At 42.4% G+C, this 27552-nt stretch overlaps 1 protein-coding gene and 1 pseudogene across 1 annotated transcript in view; one reads left to right on the top strand and one right to left on the bottom strand.

The window, feature by feature from the left end:
• LOC126088464 (pikachurin-like) overlaps window positions 1-27552 on the bottom strand; it is a 1041406-nt gene that overhangs the window by 899763 nt on the left and 114091 nt on the right. The window lies entirely within an intron of this gene.
• Window positions 25941-26058, top strand: LOC126089627 (5S ribosomal RNA; annotated as a pseudogene).

Here is a 27552-nt window from a genome sequence, read left to right as displayed (position 1 = left end):
ACGAAATATTTTTTTTTTTAAATGTGTGACTATACCAAGACGCGCGTCCAAAGTTTAAATACTCTAAATAAACACTTTGATCCGCTGGGCGCAGATATTTAAAATCATTGCCACAGCGCTTGATAGCAAGAAGCTGCGAAACAGAAGAAAGAACGATCTATCTTTTGTTAAGAAATATTCTACAGACTTCATTATCCTTTGTACTTTTGGTCGCCGACATGTTAAGACGTACTACATGGCATTGGTACAAGTTGTACTTTTATTTTGTATAAAAACTATCTGAAACGACGAACAAAAATTTCGATAACTCGGGTGAGGATACAATTTACTTACGCACACGCAAGGACATTTACTTTTTAAGAAGGAACGGACTGACAAAGAAGCGATTATTGGACTGCGCCATGTACAACAGAAATATAAGATGTGCATTTATTATTTATCAATGTCTAGACGTTTAAAGTCAATTTGTTCAAAATATGTTAATATTTTACGATGCAGTAATTTTCTTCTTATTCTTTTCTTTCACTAACCAAAAATAATTTTCAAATTGTATATGAGCTCTTTATCGTGGTGTCTCGATTGTATTTGGGAGACCACTAATGTGTTCAACTTCCGATCTGTTAATCTTTCCCTTACGAAATTCCAATAATTTTCTTTCATTTCCATTTTTATATTCAAATAGGTTCTTTAGGTATTTTCATCGAAGATTCTGATTGCTCTCCTGAAGGCAATCCGGGTCAAAAGGTCAATTATTCGCGCAATCAATCCGTACGTCTCCTGAACACAGTCGAGGACCGACGCATCGGTGACCTATTAACAATCTCTCTTTCTCTTTTCAAGTCGTACTGAAAAACGACCACACAGGATAGCCGTAAGTACGCAATCTGGTGTTACGTTGCATTTTTCCAGTAAATATTACCAGAAAACAGTGCCTGCATCACTATTTATTTATTTATTTTTATTTATTTATTTATGCATTTATTTTACCTGGCAAGATTAGGGCCTTCAGGCCCTCTCTTACACCTAACCAGGCATACTCAAATTCAACAAATTTCAGTTTCTACAGAACATTAAGGTCATATAACATGTTATACAGTATTAATGTTAAAGAAAAAATTAGAGATTATAAAAGTACTACAATGATAATTATAACAATCAAAAAGTAATTATAATAATCAAGAATAATAATAATAGTAATTACTATGTATAGGAAAGTGAACATATTTTTTTCTTTTATGAATGTCAGTCCTATTGCTAGTTGGGAATTTTCTCGTTATATTCTTGCAGCTTGTGAGTTATTCTCATTAAGCAGAGACATAAGACGATAGAATGGGGTGAAAGAGATATAGAAAAGGTAGATAAGTTAGAGGAGGAGAAATAGAATGGTAAAATTCGAAGCTATGATGGAGAGGAGAAAGAAAAAGATGAGAGGGGCACGACGGGGCACGACAATGGTGGCTATACCGTCCCTAATATGTAAGTCTTGAGTTCCCTCTTGAATGTTAAGTGGTTCTGGATAAGACGCAGATCACAGGGGAGTGCGTTCCATAGTCGTATGGCTGAGATGGAGAATGACACAGAGAAAGATTTTGTGTTATGTAAAGGTACAGCCAAGATGCTAGATGTATCCGATCTAGTATTGCGGTTGTGGAATGATGATAGGTGTTTAATGTGAGAAGATAAGTATTGGGGGCACCAGTGGCTAAGAAATCGTTGAAGTAAGCACATCGTGTGAAGATCGCGTGCCTTATGTGGGCGTATCCAACCTAGCTGGGAGTATGAAGAACTGATATGATCATACAACCGTATATGGCATACGTATCTAACGCAAGCATTCATCACTAGCTCGAGGCATCTCGAATTTTCACTATTTGTGCCGTGTTGAACTACATCACAGTAGTAAAGATTAGGCAAGACTAGTGTTTGGACTAATTTTTGTTTAACATGGGTTGGAAATATTTTTCTAAATTTTTGAATTGCATGTAGGGAGGAGAGCGATTTCCGGCAAGCTGTGACTGTTTGTTCTTCCCAGTTTTATTATTTACTAATATTTCTTATACAGAATAAGCAAGTTCCCACCGCCAGAACTTGACAAGCTTAAATTTTCGTAAGCTAAGCCAAGATGGAAGAGATAATCATGCACTCAGCGTGTGATATGCATGCATAACGTATAATTCGTTTTTTGATATTGTTACCGATTTTAGTTTGTACACAAAAACACATGTTATTAGTATTTAAGTCTGCGCCATCTATATGTGGATTCTTTCTTCTAGTTTTAACGTAATTACTGCATGTATTTTAATAAGAGATGGCATTGTAATTGTATGTAAATCTCCTACATTTTATTTTAAATAATTCCTTAGAAATATGTTACACAAATGGCAATAGTAAAGAGGGGGCTAGTTGCCACTGGCGTCACATAACGAAGAATGTAAGTATCAAGCTCTGTTTAACTGTATCTGTAATGCCAGTGTGTGGTGAACCACGCGCGATTTTATTTACATAACTCACCATGGATATAAAACGAGCTTCTCGCTAGCCCGTGAAGGCCCAAGGGATGTCTACCGGTCGCCGTGTCATCCTTCGCCCTGCGGCGTCATCCGATTGCGGTATGGAGGACCACGTGGTTAGCACACCGCTCTCCCGATCGTTTTGCAGGTTTTCCAAACTGTGGAGCTGCAACTACTCCCTCAAGCAGTTTGTCAGTTGTCATCAGGAGGCCGAGAGCAACCCGTACCAGATATCCTACGAAGGATAAATCCGTAGCAATGCCGGGAACCGAACCCGGACCTCCACACGACAGCAATCTACGCTTAATTCTCAGACCATGACGAAGATATAACTCGGATGAAAATTTACGGTTTACAAGTTAATGTGTTCATGATTTGGTTTTAATTTACGCTTTAATGCTTGATTCTCACTGTGTCCTTTCATTCATGTAGCACGGAATATACCTACACAGTGGCTGAAATCGACCTGCGATAAACGCATTAAAACGTACGTCTGATGCTGCTCTACTTCATATCTTAGAATCATCTGGATTGTGATGGGCCATAATAAGTCTACACACGTCTAGCCTACTTTTTCAGGCAGCCCTCGTCTGGCTGACCGTGATTAAGGCCGCTAACAAAATGGTTCAAATGGCTCTGAGCACCATGGGACCTAACATCTGAGGTCATGAGTCCCCTAGAACTTAGAACTACTTAAACCTAACTAACCTAAGGACATCACACACATCCATGCCCGAGGCAGGATTCGAACCTGCGACCGTAGCGGTCGCGCGGCTCCAGACTGAAGCGCCTACAACCACTCGGCCACTCCGGCCGGCAAGGCCGCTAACAATAGCAGCTGTTACATAGGTACTTTTTTTTCATATCACGACTGGAGCGTTGCACTGCCACGTTATCGAGTAACATCTCCGTTTGTGGAAGACATTTATTTTTTGAAACTAATCAGCACTCGGCACAAGTAAATAAATGTCATGGGACTAGGGCTTCCCGACGGGTAGACCGTTCACCGGGTACAAGTCTTTCGATTTGACGCCACTTCGGCGACTTGCGCGTCGATGGGGCTGAAATAATGATGATGAGGACAACACAACATCTTGAGCAGAGAAAATCTGCGACCCAACCGGGAATCGAAACCGGGCCATTAGGATTCACATTCTGTCGCGCTGACCACTCAGCTACGGGGGCGGAATGGACGCTACATTCGTTTGTCTCTCTTTTATACGGTATCGGGGCTATGGCAACATTATTTCCTTCTTGTTCGAAGTGACGTATTTCTTTTTTTAAGAATGAAACCATGAACTTCAGAGTAAGATAGCAATCGATTTCATTATCAGAACAGAAGTCCTAGATATTTAAAAATTTTCGAAAGTAGTATTCGGAATTTGAAGACTGGAAGGCCCTTGGATTGATCTCTGTGAGAAGTACGATGCTAGCAGCACAAATGAACTTAAAAAAATAACGTTCTTAAACATCAACATGATTACTCTTCAATTCACAATGAAGTGTCAGCCAGAGGGTTCACGGAACCGTCACTGTCGAACAACAACAGGGAAAAACGACCTCTAAAATCTTTCCGTGCAATTTCCTTTTTCTCTTATTTTATTAACACAATCCTGTCTCCCTATGTCGGTAGATACCAATAAAATATTTTCTCATTCAGAGGAGAAAGTTGGAGAATGAAATTTCGTGTGCAGATCCTGCCACATATAAAAACACCTTTGTTTTAATGACTGCAACTTCAATTTACGTATCATATTAGGGGCATTCTCTCCCCGATTTCGCTATAGAGCAAAACGAATTGCCCTTCCTTGAACTTTTTTTATGTTCTCCGTCAATCCTACGTGATGCGGATTCCACACCGCGCAGCAGTTCAAAAATGGTTCAAATGGCTCTGAGCACTATGGGACTTAACTGCTGTGGTCATCAGTCCCCTAGAACTTAGAACTACTTAAACCCAACTAACCTAAGGACATCACACACATCCATACCCGAGGCAGGATTCGAACCTGCGAGCGTAGCAGTCCGGCGGTTCCGGACTGCGCGCCTAGAACCACTAGACCACCGCGGCCGGCGCGCGCAGCAGTACTGCGGGAGAGGAAGTACAAGCTTAGTTTAGGCAGACTCTTTAGGAGCCCTGTTAAATTTTCTACGTGTTCTCCCAGTAACTAGCAGTCATTGGTTTGCTTTCCCCATAACCTTATCTACCCGACTGTTCCAATTTAAGTTATTTATAACTGTAATATCTAAGTATTTAGTTGAATTTACAACTTTTGCCGTGTAACGGAAATTTGGGCGATTCCTTTTAGTACTCATGAATATTTCATTATTTACCGTCGGTTGGCACTTTTCGCACCATACAGATATCTTGTATAAGTTCTTTTGCAATTTGTTTTGATATGTAATAACTTTACGAGACGTTAAATGACGGCATCATCTGCGAACATTCTAAAAGTGCTAGTCAGAGTGTCTACTAAATGGTTTATACAGATAGGGAAAAGTTGAGGGCCTGTAACGCTTCCTTGGGAACGCCAGATATCATTTCTCTTTTACTCGATGACTTTTGTCGGTTACTGTGAACTGTAACCTCTCTGATAAGGGATCAAGAATCCTGGCGCATAACTCAGCTGATATTCCGCAGGCACATAACTTATATAGCTATGAAAAGAGAATATACATCATTTAGTGAACATGTTCTCACAATTTATTGAACAGTTCAATTAGTCCTTTTTCCACCCAGAGAAATTGTGGGAACAAGTTCACTAAATGACGTATATTCTCTTTTCATAGCTATATAAGTTACAGAGACATCGGCATCAGTTATGTGCCTACGGAATATCAGCTGAGTTATGCGCCAGGATTCTTGATTCCCTATACATGTGATCAAAGTATCCGGACACCCCCAAAAACATACGTTTTTTTTATATTAGGTACATTCTGCTGCCACCTACTGCCAGGTACTCCATATCAGCGACCTCATCGTGAGAGAGCAGAATGTGGCGCTCCACGAAGTCTGCGACTTCGAACGTGGTTAGGTGATTGGGTGTCACTTGTGTCATACGACTGTACGCGAGATTTCTACATTCCTAAACATCTCTAGGTCCACTGTTTCCGATGTGATAGTGAAGGGACACGTACAGCACAAAAGCGTACAGGCCGACTGTGTCTGTTGACTGACAGAGACCGCCGGCAGTTGAAGAGGGTCGTAACGTGTAATAGGCCGACATCTATCTAGACCATCACACAGGAATTCCAAACTGCATCAGGATCCACTGGAAGTACTATGACAGTTAGGCGGGAGGTAAGAGAACTTGTATTTCATGGTCGAGTGGCTGCTCGTAAGCCACACATCACGCCGGTAAATGCCAAACGACGCCTCGCTTGGTGTAAGAAGCGTAAACATTGGACGATTGAACAGTGGAAGAAAGTTGCATGGAATGACGAATCACGGTACCCAGTGTGGCGATCCGATGGCAGGGTGCCAGTATGGCGAATGCCCGGTAAACGTCTTCTCCCAGCGTGTGTAGTGCCAGCAGTACAATTCGGAGGCAGTAGTGTTACAGTATGGTTGTGTGTCTGATGTAGGGGCTTGCCACCCTTCTTGTTTTGCGTGGCTCTATCACAGCACAGCACCTTCTTGCTTCCCACTGTTGAAGAGCAATTCGGGGATGGGAATTGCATCTTTCCTCACGATCGAGCAAATGTTCATAATGTAAGGCTAGTGGCGGAGTAGTAACACGACAATAACATCCTTGTAATGGACTGGCCTGCACACAATCTTGACCTGAATCCTACTGAACACCTTTGGGAAGGTTTGTAGCGCCGACTTCGTGCTATGCGTCACTGACCGACATCGATACATTTCCTCAGTGAAGAATGGGCTGCCCTTCCCCAAGAAAGCTTCCAGCGACTGATTGAACGTTTGCCTGCGAGAGTGGAAGCTGTCATCAAAGCTAAGGGTTGGCCATCATCATCATCATCATCATCATCATCATCATCATTTAAGACATTATGCCTTTCAGCGTTCAGTCTGGAGCTTAGCCCCGCTTATACAGTTTCTCCATGATCCCCTATTCAGTGCTAACATTGTTGCCTCTTCTGATGTTAAACCTATTACTTCAAAATCATTCTTAACCGAATCCAGGTACCTTCTCCTCGGTCTGCCCCGACTCCTCCTACCCTCTACTGCTGAATCCATGAGTCTCTTGGGTAGCCTTGCTTCTCGCATGCGTGTAACATGACCCCACCATCTAAGCCTGTTCGCCCTGACAGCTACATCTATAGAGTTCATTCCCAGTTTTTCTTTGATTTCCTCATTGTGGACACCCTCCTGCCATTGTTCCCATCTACTAGTACCTGCAATCATCCTAGCTACTTTCATATCTGTAACCTCAACCTTGTTGATAAGGTAACCTGAATCAACCCAGCTTTCGCTCCCATACAACAAAGTTGGTCGAAAGATTGAACGGTGCACAGATAACTTGGTACTGACTTCCTTCTTGCAGAAGAGAGTAGATCGTAGCTGAGCGCTCACTGCATTAGCCTTGCTACACCTCGCTTACAGTTCTTTCACTATGTTGCCATCCTGTGAGAATATGCATCCTAAGTACTTGAAACCGTCCACCTGTTTTAACTTTGTTCCTCCTATTTGGCACTCAATCCGTTTATATTTCTTTCCCACTGACATTACTTTCGTTTTGGAGATGCTAATCTTCATACCATAGTCCTAACATTTCTGATCTAGCTCTGAAATATTACTTTGCAAACTTTCAATCGAATCTGCCATCACAACTAAGTCATCCGCATATGCAAGACTGCTTATTTTGTGTTCACATATCTTAATCTCACCCAGCCAGTCTATTGTTTTCAACATATGATCCATAAATAATATGAACAACAGTGGAGACAGGTTGCAGCCTTGTCTTACCCCTGAAACTACTCTGAACCATGAACTCAATTTACCGTCAACTCTAACAGCTGCCTGACTATCCATGTAAAGACCTTTAATTGCTTGCAAAAGTTTTCCTCCTATTCCATAATCTTGTAGAAGGGTTGGCCAACACCATATTTAATTCCATTACCGATGGAGGGCGCCACGAACTTGTAAGTTATTTTCAGCCAGGTGTCCGGATACTTTTGATCTCATTGTATATATATATATATATATATATATATATATATATATATATATATATATATATATATATATAATTGTTATTTAAATCATTTCCTCTTATACACGATTTTAATTTAAATCATCTGCTAGTAGATCTGAAAGTAATCTCTGCTTCCTCGGCAAACAGGATGACTACCAGCATCATCTCATTATCCTTTGGTTTGATCCTCAAGAAGTGCCCCTATCTGTGCTCTTATGTGAGATGCAATTGGCTTTGCATCTTATTGGGGATCTGTGGAGGCCGTTTCCGTAGGTGAGCGCTGATTCACGTGGAAAACAGATCGACAGCAGTAAAATCTGCATGTCGTTATGTCCCCAGGAACAACAAATATCATCATCATCATCTTCATCATTGTCTTCTCTCCTTCTTACTTCCATATCGAGGTACATGGTGGCCACGCTGTTCTAGTGGGAACAGTACTAATCTCCAGCCATGAAGGTCCTGGGATCAGCTCCAAAAAAGGAGCGGGACTTTTCTTCTTTGAAGCTGCAGACCTTGCTTGGCTGCTGGTCAACTCACCCTGCTATCAAATCAGTACTGGTGACACGGCGATGGGCCCATGACACTCCTTCTCCTACTGACGCGGCGGAGGAACGCTGCAGTCAGGCCAATAGCCAAGTCAAGGGCTTGAGCTGCAGACCTTGCTTTACCCAGGTGCTAAGGGACAGACAACACGTGATTGTCATCAAACAATTGCGCCAAAAGTTTTAACCATATTACACGAAAATTGTACGGGGTGACGAGCAGTGCTGAAGTCTACTCCTACCGCACGTCCACAGCTGCTGCTAGTGGTGGCGGCGGCTTAGAAATGCTGGCCCTGGTGTGGGGAGTGATGCGTTGGGCTGCACTGTGGTGTGCTGCGGGTAATCTGCTTAGCGGGCGCCCACTAATCCGCGACTGTGGCACTGCGAGGGTCCGACGCCCAGCAGACAGCGTCAGGCAGCCGCCTGTGGTGGTGGGGAGGGGGAGAGAGGGGTGGGGTGGCGCTAGCCTCTGGCCTGGTGCGTGCCGCCAGCCACTGGGATGCCGAATTACGCCTCACAGGCTGGTCGGGGCCTCATCCTGTGTTAGCCCAGTTACAGCTACATTGCGTGCGCAGAGCCAGCGGAGGCTGCAGTTCGGTGTGTGCTGTAGTGCTGTTGTTCTACAGCGATTGATTGATTGGATCTTCTGAGATTGCATTCTCGCATGAAAGGCGATTGGCGGATTCCACTTTCCTAGATCTCCAGAAAGTGTTTGACACGGTCCCATTGCCTCTGATAACGAAGGTACGTGCATACAGAATTGGTTCCCAGGTATCAATTGCTTGAAGACTTCTTAAGTTTAACAGAATCGAGTAAGCTGTCGTCGATGGCGAATGTCTGTTGGAAATAAGAGTATCGCCAGGAGAGCCCTCGTGATGTCTGATTGGAAGGTTCTCATTCTCTTTATACAAAAATGATCTGACAGACAGGGCGAGCAGTAATCTGCAGTTGTCTGCTGATGATGTTGTGATGTGCTGGAAAGTGTTTCCATTGCATGACTATAGGAGGAAAGAAGATGACTTAAACAGAATTTGTAGTTGGTAGAATGACTCATTGCTCTAAATATGCAGATGACTAGGAAAAACAATCCCGTAATGCTCATATAAAGCATTATTAGTGCACTACTTGACACAATCACACTGAAGTGCTCCGGCTCAGACACTCCTGTAAACATAGAATAAAGTTTTGCCTTCATTTATTAACAAATAGATTTTCCTCAACTTAAGGTCTCCTTTGACTGATGCTTCAGCTCAACACAGACGAAGCGCAAGAGTGTCAATAACCTGGAAGTAAAAATTAGGATAAACGGAAAATTCACTGAATGCTTGATAACACAATCCTTCTGTTACTCTAACACTCTAAAATATTCTCCATGACATGATACAGTCCTCTCAGTTGACTGAACAGTGGGAAATCTCTAAATCTACCCTCCCACTGGGAGACGTAAACCTGAACAAAATGAATCTTGAGGTTCAGACGAGACATTTCAAAGTTCCTGTAGTCCCGACGGAGTAGCCTGACAGTAACGAATGATACCAACAGCTCCCGCGAGCAAGTCGCCGAACTTATCGCTGTTCACTGGAGGCGAAAGCGGTGTGCCGTCGGAAGCGGTTTCGTAGTAGAAGGCATCAGTTGGCTGGCTGCAACGGAACTGCCCGGATCGGCGCGGTGTGGTCCTAAAAATACTCCCACGGCAGAGACATACTCCCGTTCGATTAGCCGCACGTGAGATGGTCGATGCAGCGGAAACCATGTCGTGGTTGTGCGCACCACCTGTTCTCATCCAATCGTTGAGTCACAGGGGCTGTGGTTGCTGCAGCCCGCCTGGCAATGGCGTGTTGTAGAGTGGCGTCGGTGCCTGACGATTTCCTCGAAGCGTCATTTATTTAATATCTAGGTGTAAGGTTCCAAAACGAAATGAAATGGAACGAGAACATAAGAACAATAGTAGGTAAGGCGATGGTCGACCTTCGTTTATTGCGAGAATTTTAGAAAAGTGTAGTTCATCCGTAAAGAAGACAGTGTGTAGGACATTAGTCCGGCTTATTCATGAGTACTGCTCGAGTGTTTGTCGATGGGACGTCACATCCAATTTTTCTTTCTTCCTTTGCTAGTGTTTGAGTACTCCCCCACACCCAACAGTTCGGATTAATGGAAGACATCGATGCACTTCAGAGGCGGGTTCTAGACTTGTTACCGGCAGGTTCGATTCAAATGTTATTTGCCTGAGGGAAGACGATGTTATTTTCCTGAAGCACTACAGAGAAAATTTCGAAAACAAACATTTGAAGTTGGCTGCAGAAATATTCTATTGTTGTGAACATACACCGCGCTTAAGGATCACGAAGATAAGAGAAAATAGTGGACTTAAGGTTATTTCCCCGCTCTATTTGTTTTTGGAACAGGATTCGTAGTGAGTAACGTACCCTCTGCGGCGAACCACACGGTGGTTGCGGTGTATACGAGTATACACAGCGTGATTCTCATTAAAGTTAAAAAAAACCAGAGTGGCGTAGATGACGCTGAGACAAGTAACTTAATGCAAGATACAGCGGGCCACAAATGTCGGAAAATACCCCTAAAGTGGATCACAAATGTTGTACACGAGATAACGTGCGTCGCCGCACGTGCAGTTGTTGTGTCTGTCGATCCGTCGCACCTGAGTGTCCCAGCCCAGGTCAAGAATTCACGTCGGTGTGGCTCTGGGCCTACGTGCGCGATTTTAGCGTGCGGGGCTCATGGTTCGAGTCTTAGGTTAACAGTGATGTGTTTACGTTGAGGTAAGATTACCTGTCTCACAGTTTCCAGTAGCCATATAAATCATGACACGTTGTGGGAATAAATACACAGTACTAGTAACAGTAAACATGCTTCATTGGATATGAACAACGGTAATTGTAAAGCTTAATCAAAATGAATTCTCATTTAAGATTTTTCTTTAAGCCATTAGCCTTTCTACTGGTTCGATGCTTTCATCTGACTTTTTCTAACACATTAATCTACCTGATGATGGAGGTTCAAATGGTTCAAATGGCTCTGAGCACTATGGGACTTAACATCTATGGTCATCAGTCCCCTAGAACTTAGAACTACTTAAACCTAACTAACCTAAGGACATCACACAACACCCAGTCATCACGAGGCAGAGAAAATCCCTGACCCCGCCGGGAATCGAACCCGGGAACCCGGGCGTGGGAAGCGAGAACGCTACCGCACGACCACGAGCTGCGGACGATGATGGAGGTTTAAACCTATGAAACGCGTTGTGGAAATAAATACGCAGTACTTGGTAACATTAAAAAAAATCACCAGGAGACATTCTGAAAAAGCGACATACAGTGATTTCTGGAATTCTTCTCACAATGTACAGCCTAGAATGCGAAAAGTTTTGTTTTGTACGTTTCACAAATTACTAGGTTCAGCAGTTCCACGTCGTCTGAACTGTTAAAAATGAAACGACTTTTAATTGGAATCAGAGATACAATACCGGTCGAACATAGGAAAATACTGGTGCACATCATACCACCTCCACAGGAGCCACACGGTTCAACAAACGTCCTCACGTTAAGACTTCATCAGGTATAGGCCGCTACCGGCAAGCGCTCAAGGTTTGTTCAAAATGTTCTGGGTCTATGTTTGTCTAACAAAAACTGTTCAGCAAAGCTTCTGTGCGTCTAAATTGTATATGTTCATTTCAAATAAAATTATTAATAAACATAACGCTTAATAAAAATATGTGTACGTTTATAATATGATGCTGCCATGGAGGTCTAGCCATAAGTTTCAAACATGATTAAAAACCGATATGTGACGGATATCAGACCAGTTTCATCCCAAGCTAGCTGAAACTGTTTTATATGAAAGTAGTAAATACGTTTGTTATCTTGAGAAAAAGAGCATCCATCCATCAATGTTTACAACTTCCGTTAATAAACTACTAAAATATATAAAAATTCTACTAATGAGATCAGAGTACAGTCATTTAAAAAGCCTAAAAACAAAAACTAAATAAATCCGTTTTAGAAGAAAACGCACACTCCCCCAAGAGAAGTAATGACCAAATCGTAAACGCAATTTTTACTATACGCCGGTGCTTCGGTTTCAGATCACTTACATGATATCATAATTTGTTTCGACTCCTTCGCAAATATTCATTATACGACCTGCATAGGTCGCACAGTAACACGCCAAAAGTACAACTGCGTAGACCAGGAAGACGCCATTTAAGCACAGCACCTTGACACACCCATGTAAGCAGCTTTCGAAACAAAGTCATATTGGTTTAAATGACTTTGCCCATTAGGGAATGACACAGTTGCTAAGTAGGCGATAGATATAGGCAGTAAAGGTTTGCTCTAAAAACAACCGACTTACCAATAGATTTCTGGGAAAGCGTTTATGATCATAGCCATGAATAAGGTACCAGCAGGATATACGTCAAAACATTCGGAAGGTAATTTGACTTTCCGAGCACGTACAATGCTGGCTAGAATTTTTACAACTGAATAACGAATAAACTCAGGAGATATCTGATAAAGATGAGTGTCACACAAGGAAAGGTATTTGTACCATTTAAGTAATCCATTCCTTTCCTCTGGTACTCGCAGAAACTACATATCATCTGTCAGTCTACATAAAGCTCTTGCAGTACTGGGCAGAATAAAACGTGCTAGATCGCGATAGAAGGGGATCAAGTACACACACACACACACACACACACACACACACACACACACACACACACACAAAGAGAAAGAGAGAGAGGAGAGTAATCTAGAACTATTTCAACAGAAACCTTGCGAATTTAAAAATTCGAGATCAACAAAATTCGAGATCAATAAAGATTAAGTTACCTTACAAAGAAATAAAAGCAAAGATGATTCTTGTCATCGTTCTTACATAGCTTGCATGTCGAAGAGGCAATGACGATAGTAATTTCACAAAACTTCTTTGCCGAAAATAAGGAAACTCTAAATGGAATCTTTACTCCAATGGATATGATGCTTATTGGAGACTCTTTGTTAAGGATAACCGAGCGAAAGGAAACTAACTGTAGCTGAAAGTAGGAGTTACTAAACATAAACACTAACAAATCCCCCCGACGAAGACGCAACTACCGAGGACTAAAGTAATTATCTAATTTCGGAAGAAAAATTAAGACAGATGACGAAAGAGAGGTACCAAACTGAGACTGTCAGAGGAAAAAAATTCTTTTTCGGTAAACAAACACACTGTCCTCACATACTACCACAGATTTGCAGAAGATGTTTCTGAAATTGTACATCTGAATCATGTGCCTAGATGAAAACACAATCTGAATTCAAGAAAAAGCCAAGCGTTCTTTTTTTTCCAGTATCGAAATAAAATGAATTTTGGCACGTTATTTCTACTACAACAACATCTTATCGCTTTGCTAAACGCTTAAATCCGTAGAGTTTCTGCAATATTTCGGGAAAGATCCTTTTCTGTTCACATCCTCAGAAGGCTTCGCTACAGTACCAGAGGTCGCTGGCGCCCTACGAACAGATGCTATTAGTAACGAGAGGATTTTATTGCATCTGCATGCCGCAGAAAACTTGAGCTGCACGGTTGTATCAAGTTCGCGACGACGAATAATTTGGCTTTAACGAATATTTTCCTGAATGATAAAATATCCATAGGCGGTGAAACCTGGCGCTACAGTCTGTGCTGCTCTACATTTGAGCGCCACAGGAGCAGTGGTTTGGCATTCAACGGGGGAATGCAACGCTGAAGTGGAGAGGGTGGGCGGCGGTGGTGGTTCTCGCTAGCGAACGAGGGCAGAACAGAAAGAGAACAGAGCAGAAAGAGAACAGAAAGGGCGCGGAACGAAACACGAGTCGCCAGCACGCTATGCGTTGGTCTCTATCACACAGCACACCGTCGATATTGCCAGTCGGGATTAAAAAGCAGCGTTCGCAAACGAACGCATCCCTAACAGCTCGCTGTGTACCGCGGCGGCTAAAAAGGGTAAAGAGCACCCTTGCTACAAGCCAACCTTTTTTACGTGAGAAATGGTGCTGTGTATTTCAGCGCTGTGTGCTGTGTTGTTAGTCAAACGTAGTCGATATTCGCCGGTATTTTCTCGATGCGAGTAGGTAAAAAGCGGTATCAAGGCTGAGAATAGGAAAACGTTAGAGTAGCGATAACTGTGTGTGCATTCTTCGCACCACTGACACAAATTACTATCAGGGCTCGCTATTCATATAGAACAGATTTTGAAAACTAATATAGGTGTTCAGTGTGAATTTTGCAAACATTAGTTGAATCTCTCAATAAAACATTAGAACATAAAATATGGTTTCAGAAAGGTCATTAAGAATTATTTTCTTTGCTGTTTTCATTTCTCTCACTAATGTTAACAGCCGCATCGAATAACTACTAACTATTAAATGTATTTTTTATCCCAAACATCATATTTCCTCACTGAAGGTATTGAATGAGGAGGTCGAAACTTACGTGACAGTTCCCATACACAATCTAGAAAACGCCACTCTTAGGTAATTGTCTCTGTAATGTGTGAGGAGTGGATTATCTGACCTTCACCGAATCCCCGTTTTCCAATTTACAGAAACAGAACCAGTACCGCAGTGACTACCTCTTGCTGGCCATTGGCGGAAAGAATCCCAGACGACCGGCCCACCAACGACCTAGGAAGAAAAGGAACGATTCGCTTCTAGGTAAGAGAACGAGTGAAACTACCGTTAGAGGCGACCAAAAAGCTTCAGTCTGAGGGCGTTGCTGCAGCCTATATGCAGTCTAACGCTACTCAGATGCAGGTATATAAGCACCGACATTTTTTTTTTGTCATCAGTCTACTGACTGCTTTGATGCGGCCCGCCACGAATTCCTTTCCTGTGCTAACCTCTTCATCTCAGAGTAGCACTTGCCACCTACGTCCTCAATTATTTGCTTGACGTATTCCAATCTCTGTCTTCCTCTACAGTTTTTGCCCTCTACAGCTCCCTCTAGTACCATGGAAGTCATTCCCTCATGTCTTATCAGATGTCCTATCATCCTGTCCCTTGTCCTTATCAGTGTTTTCCACATATTCCTTTCCTCTCCGATTCTGCGTAGAACCTCCTCATTCCCTACCTTATCAGTCCGCCTAATTTTCAACATTCGTCTATAGTACCACATCTCAAATGCTTCGATTCTCTTCTGTTCCGGTTTTCCCACAGTCCATGTTTCACTACCATACAATGCTGTACTCCAGACGTACATCCTCAGAAATTTCTTCCTCAAATTAAGGCCGGTGTTTGATATTAGTAGACTTCTCTTGCCCAGAAATCCCTTTTTTGCCATAGCGAGTCTGCTTTTGATGTCCTCCTTGCTCCGTCCGTCATTGGTTATTTTACTGCCTAAGTAGCAGAATTCCTTAACGTCACTGACTTCGTGACCATCAATCCTGATGTTAAGTTTCTCGCTGTTCTCATTTCTACTACTTCTCATTACCTTCGTCTTTCTCCGATTTACTCTCAAACCATACTGTGTACTCATTAGACTGTTCATTCCGTTCAGCAGATCATTTAATTCTTCTTCACTTTCACTCAGGATAGCAATGTCATCAGCGAATCGTATCATTGATATCCATTCACCTTGTACTTTAATTCCACTCCTAAACCTTTCTTTTATTTCCATCATTGCTTCCTCGATGTACAGGCAAGTGATTAATGTTGCATTCGTGTTTTACCGACGTGTGTGCGGTAAACGCGGAAACATAAACTTTTCTACCATATTATCGAAATCGCCCAAACAGAACCAACGTGCTCTTACTCTTTTCTTGGCTGCAGAAGGACAAACAGCGGTAGACATCCATCGGTGAATAAAGAAACTGTACTGGACAGTATGTCCGGTCAGAAACCGTCGTTGTGGAATGATTTGCCCAGTTCTCTACTGGTCACGACTCGACAAAAGGCGCTGGTCAACTGGAAGGCTGGCCTCATCCAAATGGGTGACACCTGAGCACTGCTCCCTCACCACGCGCTCCTCAAGCTTTGGACCGCTTAAAAAATACCTTGAAGGGTCGACATTTCCTGTCGGACGAATATGTGCTGCAGGCAGTCACTGACTGCTTCACGCAGCAGAATACGGGTATCTTCAACCTGTCGCTTTGGTAGGATGACTGCCTCAACGCTCGCGGCTCTTTTGCCTTATTGGACTACTGATTTTGGACTTTACGGCTTACATCAGAAGCGAACTGTCTGCAATGTGCGACACCCATCTGATCGCCGTTGCAACATGTCTATACTAATTGTTGAATGTATCATGTAACGGACGTAGATTCGTTTCTGCAGCTCGTCGAAGTGTGAACTACTGTATGTGAGATTAGGTCCTTGCCGAAGTGCCAATTGTAACTCCCTCACCGACGTCTTTCACCTCTCTCTCACATGATGTCTACTGTACAGTACAGTTTCACACTGTGCACTGATTCGCAACCAAATTATGAATTCGACAATAATGAGGATGTTTCGCTTACAATGAGTTTAGGATAGTCGTGAGTCATATCTAACATAAACGTACTTACTGACACTTAAAATTTTGATCACATGAGGTGTGATACCCAGGAATACGAAACTGTTATTTAAAGAAATACGACCTACTGAACTAGTATCTGTGGTAGCATAAATACGAGTGAAGTGTTCTAGGCCTGACAACAAAAACGATGCCTCAACATTTGAAGCTTGTGTTGAGCGGAACTTCGAAAAAAGAGATGAACCACACATAAAAAGAAGGATAACATTCTGTTCCAAGTTACCAACTAACTCGATATTCGGTTCAGATTTTAGGCAGGAGGAAATGAAATATTTTTCTTTCTGTTAGCCTGCAAAACAAGAGGTTCTGGTTGCAGAAACCATACTGATGTAGTCGTCAACTTGTAGTATCGTTTCATCCTATAGTTACTTTGCAGCACTAAAAAACCAGAACGTAATGTAAAGGCAATAGGTCATTCAAAAGTTATACGATACTGAAGATCACTTAACGCTAATTACAAATATAAGAGAGCTTTAGTTTTAACACTGATGGGCTGTAATTTTCTTAAAAAAAATGGCTCTGAGCACTATGGGACTTAACATCTATGGTCATCAGTCCCCTAGAACTTAGAACTACTTAAACCTAACTAACCGAAGGACATCACACAACACCCAGTCATCACGAGGCAGAGAAAATCCCTGACCCCGCCGGGAATCGAACCAGGGAACCCAGGCGCGGGAAGCGAGAACGCTACCGCACGACCACGAGCTGCGGACGTAATTTTCTTAGTATGAGGGGCGTTAAGTAAGTGATGCAACACATTTTGTTTTCAGAAAGCAAGTTGGTTTTATATAGAATCCCAATAAACCCGATTATTCCCCAATATATTGTCAAAAAGACCCTATTTTTCAACATAATCCGCCAGGGGGTCAGCATGTCCACATGATACCACACTGCCGACGCGCGGAGTGGCCGCGTGGTTTGAGGCACCCTGTCACGGACTACGGTCGCCGGAGGTTCCAGTCCTCCCTCGGGCATGGGTGTGTGTGTGTGTTGTTCTTAGCATAAGTTAGTTTAAGTAATGTGTGAGTCTAGGAACCGATGACCTCAGCAGTTTGGTCCCTTAGGAATTCACACACATTTGAACATACCACACGAACGGTCGAAGTCGGAGCCTACGTCTTGCTGCATCAATAACCTGTCCATCATCCACGTGCTGCTTCCCGTGGAGTGCATCCTTCATTGGGCCAAACAGATGGAAGTTGCGAGAACCGGGCTGCAGAGTGGATGAGTAAGAACAGCCCAATGAAGTTATACGAGCTCCTCTCAGGTGCACAGCCTTGTGTGAGGCATTGCGTTAACATGGAGGAGGTGTTAGTTTAAAGTTTTGTGGCGACGAACATTTTCCTAAATTTCGCGAAAGTGTGTGCGGCCGGTCGGCTCATGGGTGATCGTATTTATATCTGTGCGACCTTGATATGATGAAAGACGCCTCGCCCAACGACTCCCCGAGCTTTTGTTCACAGCCGTGTCTCGTAGACATCATGCTCTGGTTTACCACAAGAAACGTCGATGGCAGGCCTCTGCTGGGAACAAACCTGGAACCTCCGATACTGGCGCTATTTTGAAGGCTACGTCCAGCGCCTCTATGGATCGTAAATTTTTTTCAATTTATTAGCTTTCGGGCTGTGCCCAGTGAGCCATCTCAGTAATAATGTCAGTTATGGTGACACAAACGTAAGGGCAACACAACACCCAGACCACGAACGGAGAAAATCACCTACCCTGCAGGGAAGCGAACCCGGGCCCTTCCGCTTAGCAAATCGCCGCGCTAAACGCGCACCTACCGAGGCGAACCTTTCGGAACTTCATGAAACTATTGAGGCTCAAGCGGGGATATCTCATCATGTCTCACAACAAGCTCCTCATTTACCGATATCAGCCGATAAAAAAGTGTCGCTTTAGTTACTGAAGGCCCATCGAAATCCTATAACATAACTGACCAATCCGAGTCCAGTTCACCAAAATACACAACTGGGATGTAACCTGTCCAAAACTGACGAAATTTTCATTACGCAATTGTAGTTTGGTGCGGTAAAGAGAGATATATAGTTTTTGAGGCCAATTTTTCCACCAACATAGTAAGTTACATCACAAACCTCTCCATTGTTTCCGTTGGAGACAGAACACACTTCACCATTGATGGTATTATAGAACGTCACGTCCCGTTTATTATGCGCTGTTACAGTTAAGGCTTTCGTGCACATCAGGAAGGATTGAGAATATTATTATAGAGGAAACAATCAAAGTAAACCCAAACAATGTGGTGATGCACATATACTTTCGGTTACTTTATACCACTGCATGGTTTAAATAAAGCTACAACAGACGAAAATTGTGTTGTATTATGTACCACTTTACGAGATCCTGTGAAAGGAGTCACACATAAATAATTTCCGTAAAATCCCCCATACAAAATAGTGCATGAACGCAAAGAGTGTAACTGGAAGTGGGAGGCTGAACACTTGCAGAAGAATTAAAAGGCGAAACAAGTAACATACCAGTTGTCATTAGTGGACTCTCGGTCGGTCGTATGCAGACTGGAGTCCATGTATGGCTACAAAAATTAAAGTCACTTTGTAAGAGAGACAACAGCAAGAGTCTGTTGATGATTATGGCAGTTACGCTCGAAGTTCCATGCGCACTACGCAAAATAAATAGGTGGCAGGTCGTAATCTGTTTTAATCCTCTTCATTCATTTCTTGTAATGTGTATAAGAGTAGATACGTTATGTTTCAGGAGGGCTCTTCTGAGTCATACGCAACTGGAGGAGAAAATACGTAGGAAGATTCTTCCAACAGGATCTTTTAATACAAATACAGGATTCTCGTTTTCCCCCCGCGGCTTCCTCCCACGATTATTTCTTGTTCACCATTTACAATCGTCCTAGCCAACAATTAACGCACTAAAATGCCTGTGGCGAATTTTTGACCGCATACCAAGCTGCAAACCGCACCTATTAAGCACACAATGGACTAATAGTACTGAAACTACTAACCTGTCGAACATGAGAGCAGCATCCATTCACCAATTTCCATACCTATAAAGCATTAATCCGACCAGACTGCTTATATGCCGCTATCACCTCGATACCCGGTTCTACTGCTCCTTCCAAATCCTCGACATTTATGCACTCAACCTTATCTTCCGTATTCCCTCCTCGAAACCTAAAAGAAATTTTATATTTCCTATGTTTCCTCTACTACCCAAACACCTTCAGAATGCTTACACTTCTTGCAGACTTAACACTAACCATCCTGTCGTTTCATCCTGAGAAAAGCCCCGGAATTTCGCAACGCTTACACCAACGTATCCTGCCAACGTTACATCTACACGTTTCCCACATCTTATTCCAATGCAAATTTGAGCGCAATTTATTACCTGACGCCGAAATCCGTCCAGAGATCTACCAGCTCTTGCAACTTTAACAGAGTACTCGTTTTTCCCTTCATATACTTTCTCAACATACTCTTCCCTCTGCTTGACTCTCTCCATTTCCGAGAATTCGGGTCACGTTTCTCTTCCCTATGTTTTCCATTCCATTTCTTTTCCTGAACACTCTCACACAACCACCGTCGTCTATAGCTAAATTATTACAAATTACTGCAGTGAAGTGTTTCCTTTCTTTATTATAATGACGTCATCTTTTTGAAAAAAATTATGACTTAAAATATTCAATGAATGTCCGTCAATTATAATAATTATTTTAAATAAGGAAAAAAAACTTTTATAGTTTGTAAAAGCTCTCGGCTGAAAAACAGCACTATTCGCCCCACTACATAAACATCCGCATCTATACCACGCAAGCCATCTTATGGTGTGTGGGAGAGGGTACTTCACTCGTAAGATTATGGAAATGGTATAGGTAGATTCAGTAAAACATTCAAGTTCTTCTTCAGAATCTGTTCAAACGGTTCACACAATACTTCGACAGATAACATTTGTTGACACCCTGTAAGTTCTATATGCAAGAAATACAGGATGGGTTTTCCAACTTACCAAAAATTATCTTCAATGTAGACTTACAAATAAATTTGCAACCACATAATTATCAAGAAAACAATTTTTTTCAAACAGAGACAAATTACATTACATGTAAATAAACCTCTGAACACTGACAGCATAGAAATTTCCATGTTAATTTCAATAACGAAGAAAAATACGAAAATCACAAATTGTGCACTATTGTTAAATTAGTAATTAAATCATCTTTTGGAGCTTTATGCCTCATACGAAAACTTTGGAGACAGAGACACTGATTGCTTCCTAGTTTTTGTCAGTTCTATCTCAAATAGAAAATAGCTAAATTTGAAATATGAAAAGCCCGTCGTAATTTTTAATTAAAAAGCGTCATTGCTTCACGAAGCTGTTTACACCAGAATTATTTTTACTATTTGTAAATCCTGAAAAAGAACGTAACCAATGTGTAGAAAAACACAAAACTGCAAAACACCTGTTTGACAATCAGATAGGAAACAGTGCCGAATGGTTCAAATAGCTCTGAGCACTATGGGACTCAACTTCTAAGGTCATCAGTCCCCTAGAACATAGAACTACTTAAACCGAACTAACCGAACATCACACACATCCATGTCCGAGGCAGGATTCGAACCTGTGAGCGTTGCGGTCGCGCGGTTCCAGATTGCAGCACCTAGAACCTCTCGGCAAACCGTGCCGAAGTCACATTAAGTATACCTTTATCAATACAAAATAAACATCATTTCTGGTAAATAATTACCAATAGTTACTGCAAGCATTATTCTCAATCTGTAACTTTCACATTCTTCTAGATTTTGTAACAGTGCTAACCTATGCCGAAAGCTTGCAAACAAAATGCAGAATAACAACTCCAACCTGAACCTGGAGGTTTTACGAGGTCTTTGACGTCTCGAGGCAGACGAACCACTTGGTTGTCAAGGTATAGTAGGAAGTGGACGTGTTTTGAAAATCTTGTAAAACCTGTTGTCATCAGTAATACATGTTAATATTGTAAGCAATAGTGAAAGTGAAATCAGAATCTGGGAGTAAACCATCTGGTGGAAAAAATCACAGACAAAACTTCTTATTAAAAGATAAACGCCAAACCTGTTACCAAAGTGCAAATTAATTCAGCTACGCCTTCTTCACTTTTTCCAAATTTAAATACTTTAGGGTAGAAGACGAGTACTGGAATGTGGTCATACCCAAAAGGTATTAAAACAGGTGGCTGAAGTGATTTTAGACCCTGCCCTGTTATATTCAGTAATGAAGCGTGTGGAGATAGTTTGTCGACGAATCTGCATATAAACCTTCCCTGACGTCTATCGTCGTGGTGACTTTGCGAGACATAAGCTGGACGGAGTAATAATTGGAGTGCACAGTCTGGTAACCTCACCGCTGAGCTTCTCCTTGGTATAAGCTTCTCTTGTAGCTGACACTGGAGTTTGTTGACCTTTTAACTAACATTATCGCACGGCCCAAACGATGGCGTGACGAAACGCGCCGCTCTTCATTGGATCATCTCCACCTTTTCTGTTAATCCAGCCGGCTGAGTGGATGTAACTGATGAGAAATACTCCAGGAACATTCTTACTGATGTTTTGAGAGTCACTTCATTCACGGGTTAATTACATTTGTAAGTAGGCTGTTTAGGTTTTTATATTGGTAACGCCACATAGCGCTCTGTATGAAAATCACTGGCTGTGCTGTGTGCAGTCTGTGGCTGGGTGACATTGTTGTAATATTCGTTATTGTAATGTTGGGCTGTTGGCTGTTAGCAGCGCGTAGCGTTCCGCAGTTGGAGGTGAACCGCCAGCAGTGGTGGATGCAATTTTACTGTGATGAATGATCAGGACTGTCTTTATGGACTGTGAGAAAATTTTAGCTTTTGACCAACATTGTATCAATAAGTGTGTGCATTTCATTTCTTTGTTATTGTAATTATGAAAAAATTTTTCAAATCTGTATTGGCCACTGCCCAAACCAATTTGTAAAATTTTTTGTGGGGAGCATGTGGGCTATGTAAGTAGGCTGTTTAGGTTTTGATATTGGTAACGCCACATATCGCTCTGTATGAAAATCACTGGCTGCGCTGTGTGCAGTCTGTGGCTGGGTTTGCATTGTTGTCTGCCATTTTAGTGTTGGGCAGCTGGATGTGAACAGCGCGTAGCGTTGCGCAGTTGGAGGTGAGCCGCCAGCAGTGGTGGATGTGGGGAGAGAAATGGCGGAATTTTGAAATTTGTAAGACTGGATGTCATGAACTGCTATGTATATTATGATTTTTCAACATTATTAAGGTAAATACATTGTTTGTTCTCTATTAAAATCTTTCATTTGCTAACTATGCCTATCAGTAGTTAGTGCCTTCAGTAGTTTGAATCTTTTATTTAGCTGGCAGTAATGGCGCGCTCGCTGTATTGCAGTAGTTCGAGTAACCAAGATTTTTGTGAGGTAAGTGATTTGTGAAACGTAAAGGTTAATATTAGTCAGGGCCATTCTTTTCGAGGGATTTTTGAAAGTCAGATAGCGTTGCGCTAAAAATATTGTGTGTCAGTTTAAGCACAGTCATGTATAATTGTTCAAAGGGGACGTTTCACATTTCCTAAAGATTCTCCCAGTAAATCTGAGCCTGGCATCGACTTTTTCTACTGTTTGTTCTATCTCCTCATTACGCTGTAGATAGCTCCAGACGGTTACTTCGAGGTATTCTCCAACTCAAGTCCGGAGGAAGGCCATAAGCGGCCGTAAATTTTTGACCTGTTTATTGTAGATCGATTTCAGCTAATGCGTAGCTGTCCTTCAGCGCTACATGAATACAAGAAACGTAATGAGAATAAGGCATTAAACATATAAATTAAAACCAGATCACAAATAAATCAGCTTGTAAACCGTAAATTTACGCACCAACGATATCCAAATCATGACTTACTGCACATATAATGGCACATGGTATCACGTGACCTTATAGACAACAACCATCCGTTAAACTGAGCTTGCTGCTTACATTTCCATGCAGATAACTTTGGTATGTGACGTCACTAATAACCAGCGACGTCTTTATTACTGTCATTTTTGTTCCAAATTTCCTAAAAAATTATTTAAAAAACATAAAAACTTAATAGCCTTACATAAATTTACAGTGGCATCGTTAATAACTAAAATACATTCACTGTTTATGTCTAAACCAGAAGGAAGAATACACTTAAGAGATGGCACAAGTTCAGATACTAATAAAATTTGTTTTCTATGTAAAACTAAAACCAATCACTATTATTAAAAAACAAACATGAAGTATTCTACGGCTGTTGTTGTATACGCCGGCCTGTGTGGCCGAGCGGTTCTAGGCGCTTCAGTCTGGAACCGCGCGATCCCTACGGTCGCAAGTTCGAATCCTGCCTCGGGCATGGATGTGTGTGATGTCCTTAGGTTAGTTAGGTTTAAGTAGTTCTAAGTTCTAGGGTACTGATTACCTCATATGTTAAGTCCCATAGTGCTCAGAGCCATTTGAACCATTTTGTTGTTGTTTACGTTGTTCACAGTGCTTTATTGCCTGTTGCGTAATCGAAGACAATGGTTATCATTGCGGCAATGGAATGAAACAACAATAAAGAAAAATATCACCACCACAGGACAAAAGTGATTTAACGTCTGAAGCGTAATCGAAGAGAGATTGTTATCTTTGTGGCAAAGGAATGAAATAACGATTTAAAAAAATTTCCGACACAGGATAAAAAGTACGGGACTCAAATTCAGGTTTCCATCAATAACATCATATAGGAAGCAGACAGTGAAAGACAGGTGTGAAAAACATAAAATATATAAAGAAACAGTTCAAAAATTTGCTTTGATTTAAAACAAAAATAAATTTATCACCGAGAATTTCACACCAACTCCCATACGGTTAGTAAGCGCACAGTGAGTTCAGTCGCAACCTCCAAACTCTGCTCCAGCGCCGGACTTTGTCCAGAGGCCGCGGGCTGTCTGGCAGCAGACGCCGCCACCGCAGTCGCGGTGCGATAGAAGCCGTGGTCTGCACTCCGCCAGATCGATAACCAATCCGCTGCCACAACAACCCTCGGCGCACCAATTAACGGAGACGAAAATGGATTCAAACACGGCCGCTTAAAGGCTTTCATCCCCGCAGGCCTGCGACCAGAAAAGAGCAATTTCATAGCAAATGCGCATCTCTTCCTCTCTCCCCCCACACCCTTTCTCCCACTCACCTACCTTCCCTTTTTTCCCATTAGAGTGGAGGACACTGGGACAATTATCATGCAAATGGACGTTTCAAATGTTTTAATGGACATCACCGTGATGAGATTTCGTTAGTTTATCGCCATAATCATTACCGTGGTCACTTTATGCTACAGTGCTCGGGGACACACATGATATGCTTCCTTGTTAACTTTAGTTCTCTTACTTATGGCTATTGCACCATTTTGAAAAATAAATGTACTTAACCGATATTTTGCATTGCATTTATTCACCATTCATCCGAGGAAGTTTGGGATGATCTGCGACGCCCCTTAGCGGGACGATTGATTGGACTTGTTCACAAGCATACTGCATGAGTACACATTACAAACAGTTGTGATTGTATTACTTTTGGTGGAAACATGGCCATTTCCAATGAATTTTCTGTTTCTTCAAGATAATATTCCGTGCAGGAGGCTGGACACAGTAGGCGCTGGAGTATTTGATAATCGGTCTGGTCTTCTCCACAGTGACGCTGAATACCATATTGATCACTGTAATACCATATTGATCACTGTAGGCCCATTTTGCTGAATTAACCTCTGATGTGCCAACTTCAGGTCCCAGTCTATTCCACGACCTCGGTCTTTTATTACTAATCAAAGCCAGGAGGTGGAGTTTCTGAACTCTTTTCCAGCCATGGGTATAGCTGCAACCTAGCTTTTTCAACAGTGGTTCCAAGTGCCGTCGATGATCCACGGAAACTCCTCCTTCACTTCAGTCGTTGCGGGTGCGGTTCGTGTCCATACAGAGGATACGTTCTCTCCTACTCCTGTTACTTTCTGTCCTAATCCGAGATATTCCTTTTCGGAAACGAGGCTGTGCCATTCCTACGAGGTGTTAGAGTTATCTGACTGGAGTGGATTTCAAGCGACCTGTTACGACTCTGCAGGTGTCACTGAGAGCTCTGGTCAGCGGTTTGGCATGTGTTGAATTAGACCAAACAAGCCAACGATCTTGCCGCAGTGGTAACACCGGTTCCCGTCAGATCACCGAAGTTAAGCGCTGTCGGGCTGGGCTAGCACTTGGATGGCTGACCACCCGGTCTGCCGAGCGCTGTTGGCAAGCGGGGTGCACTCAGCCCTTGTGAGGCAAACTCAGGAGATACTTGATTGAGAAGCAGCGGCTCTAGTCTCGTAAACTGACATACGGCCTGGAGAGCGGTGTGTTGATCACATGTCCCTCCATATCCACATCCAGTGACGCCTATGGTCAGAGGATGACACGGCGGCCGGTCGGTACCATTGGGCCTTCCAAAGCCTATTCGGACCAAGAATTATACCAAACAGGACATGTATACTCGTCCGCAGAATAATATAGTGCCACTGCAGTGATTCGTATAATATCAAGTTGACTACCCCTCACTGTACTCCGGCCAGTTTCCGTAGCAGATTGTTCCTGCTGGAAACTTTGACTTGCAATCCCTGCAATCTTCTTAAAAGTAAGAAACTCCTAGATATTTTGGAGTCTCTCAGTGTACCAGTTCGACGCCTGACCATAATATCTAAAAAATGGTTCAAATGGCTCTGAGCACTATGGGACTTAACATCTGTGGTCATCAGTCCCCTAGAACGTAGAACTACTTAAACCTAACTAACCTAAGGACATCACAAACATCCATGCCCGAGGCAGGATTCGAACCTGCGACCGTAGCAGTCCCGCGGTTCCGCACTGAGCGCCTGAACCGCTAGACCACCGCGGCCGGCTGACCATAATATCTATAATTTGCGAATAGGTTTCCTGTCTTTCAAGAGAAAAGCATACACTTGTGTCTTTGTGTGATTTGGTTTAAGTTGGCTTCTGTTGTAGCATTTGGAAAGTTTTTTTAGGAGCATCCAAAACGGTGTTCTCTGATGATTCATAGTCTGTGCTGCTACGGCAAGGTTATCGGCATCCAAGAAAGCTCCTGCTACTGGGTGTTACGGGTCGGTCATTCGTGTATATATTGAACAGAACTGCAGCCGGCACGCTTCCTTGTGAGAGGCCGTTTTCCTGCTGTCTCCATCGTCTACGCTGTTCTTGGAAGTCGAAGAAGAACCTGCAATTCTGCAAAAGAGTGGCGATGAACCTAGTTAGGCTAAAATTCTTAGTTAGGCTGTAGATCTTAGCTAGTAACTGCTGGTGTTTGACAATGCCATACGCTGCTGGTAAGTCGATAAACAGTACTGCTGTCACATTACGAGCTTCAAACTCATCTCCTATAAACCAACCAAAGGTAAACCGCTGGTGGAACTATGTAGTCAACACCAGTGCCGTACAGGAGACATACAGGAGTTTGGATATTACCTGGATGTTTGTCATAGCCCGGTGGAGGTTACATCGAATATTTGTGAAATGTGACAACTTAGACTCCAAAAGTCACTGTAAAAAGCACCTCATGGTTGTATGTGTATGCTTGACGAAGACACATCCTTGTAAAATGGGATGGTTCTTTTTGAAAATATAACCGCTCTAATCGTACAGCAAAGTTAAAATTCATAACAAGCTTCTATCTACATTCATGTAGAAGTCGTTGTCTTGTGAGATCAGATGAGTCGTATATGTTTTAAATCATGTTAT

This window comes from Schistocerca cancellata, chromosome 6 (genome assembly GCF_023864275.1).
Source record: "Schistocerca cancellata isolate TAMUIC-IGC-003103 chromosome 6, iqSchCanc2.1, whole genome shotgun sequence".
Lineage (NCBI taxonomy): Eukaryota > Metazoa > Arthropoda > Insecta > Orthoptera > Acrididae > Schistocerca > Schistocerca cancellata.
This window is presented reverse-complemented; position numbering and strand designations above follow the sequence as displayed.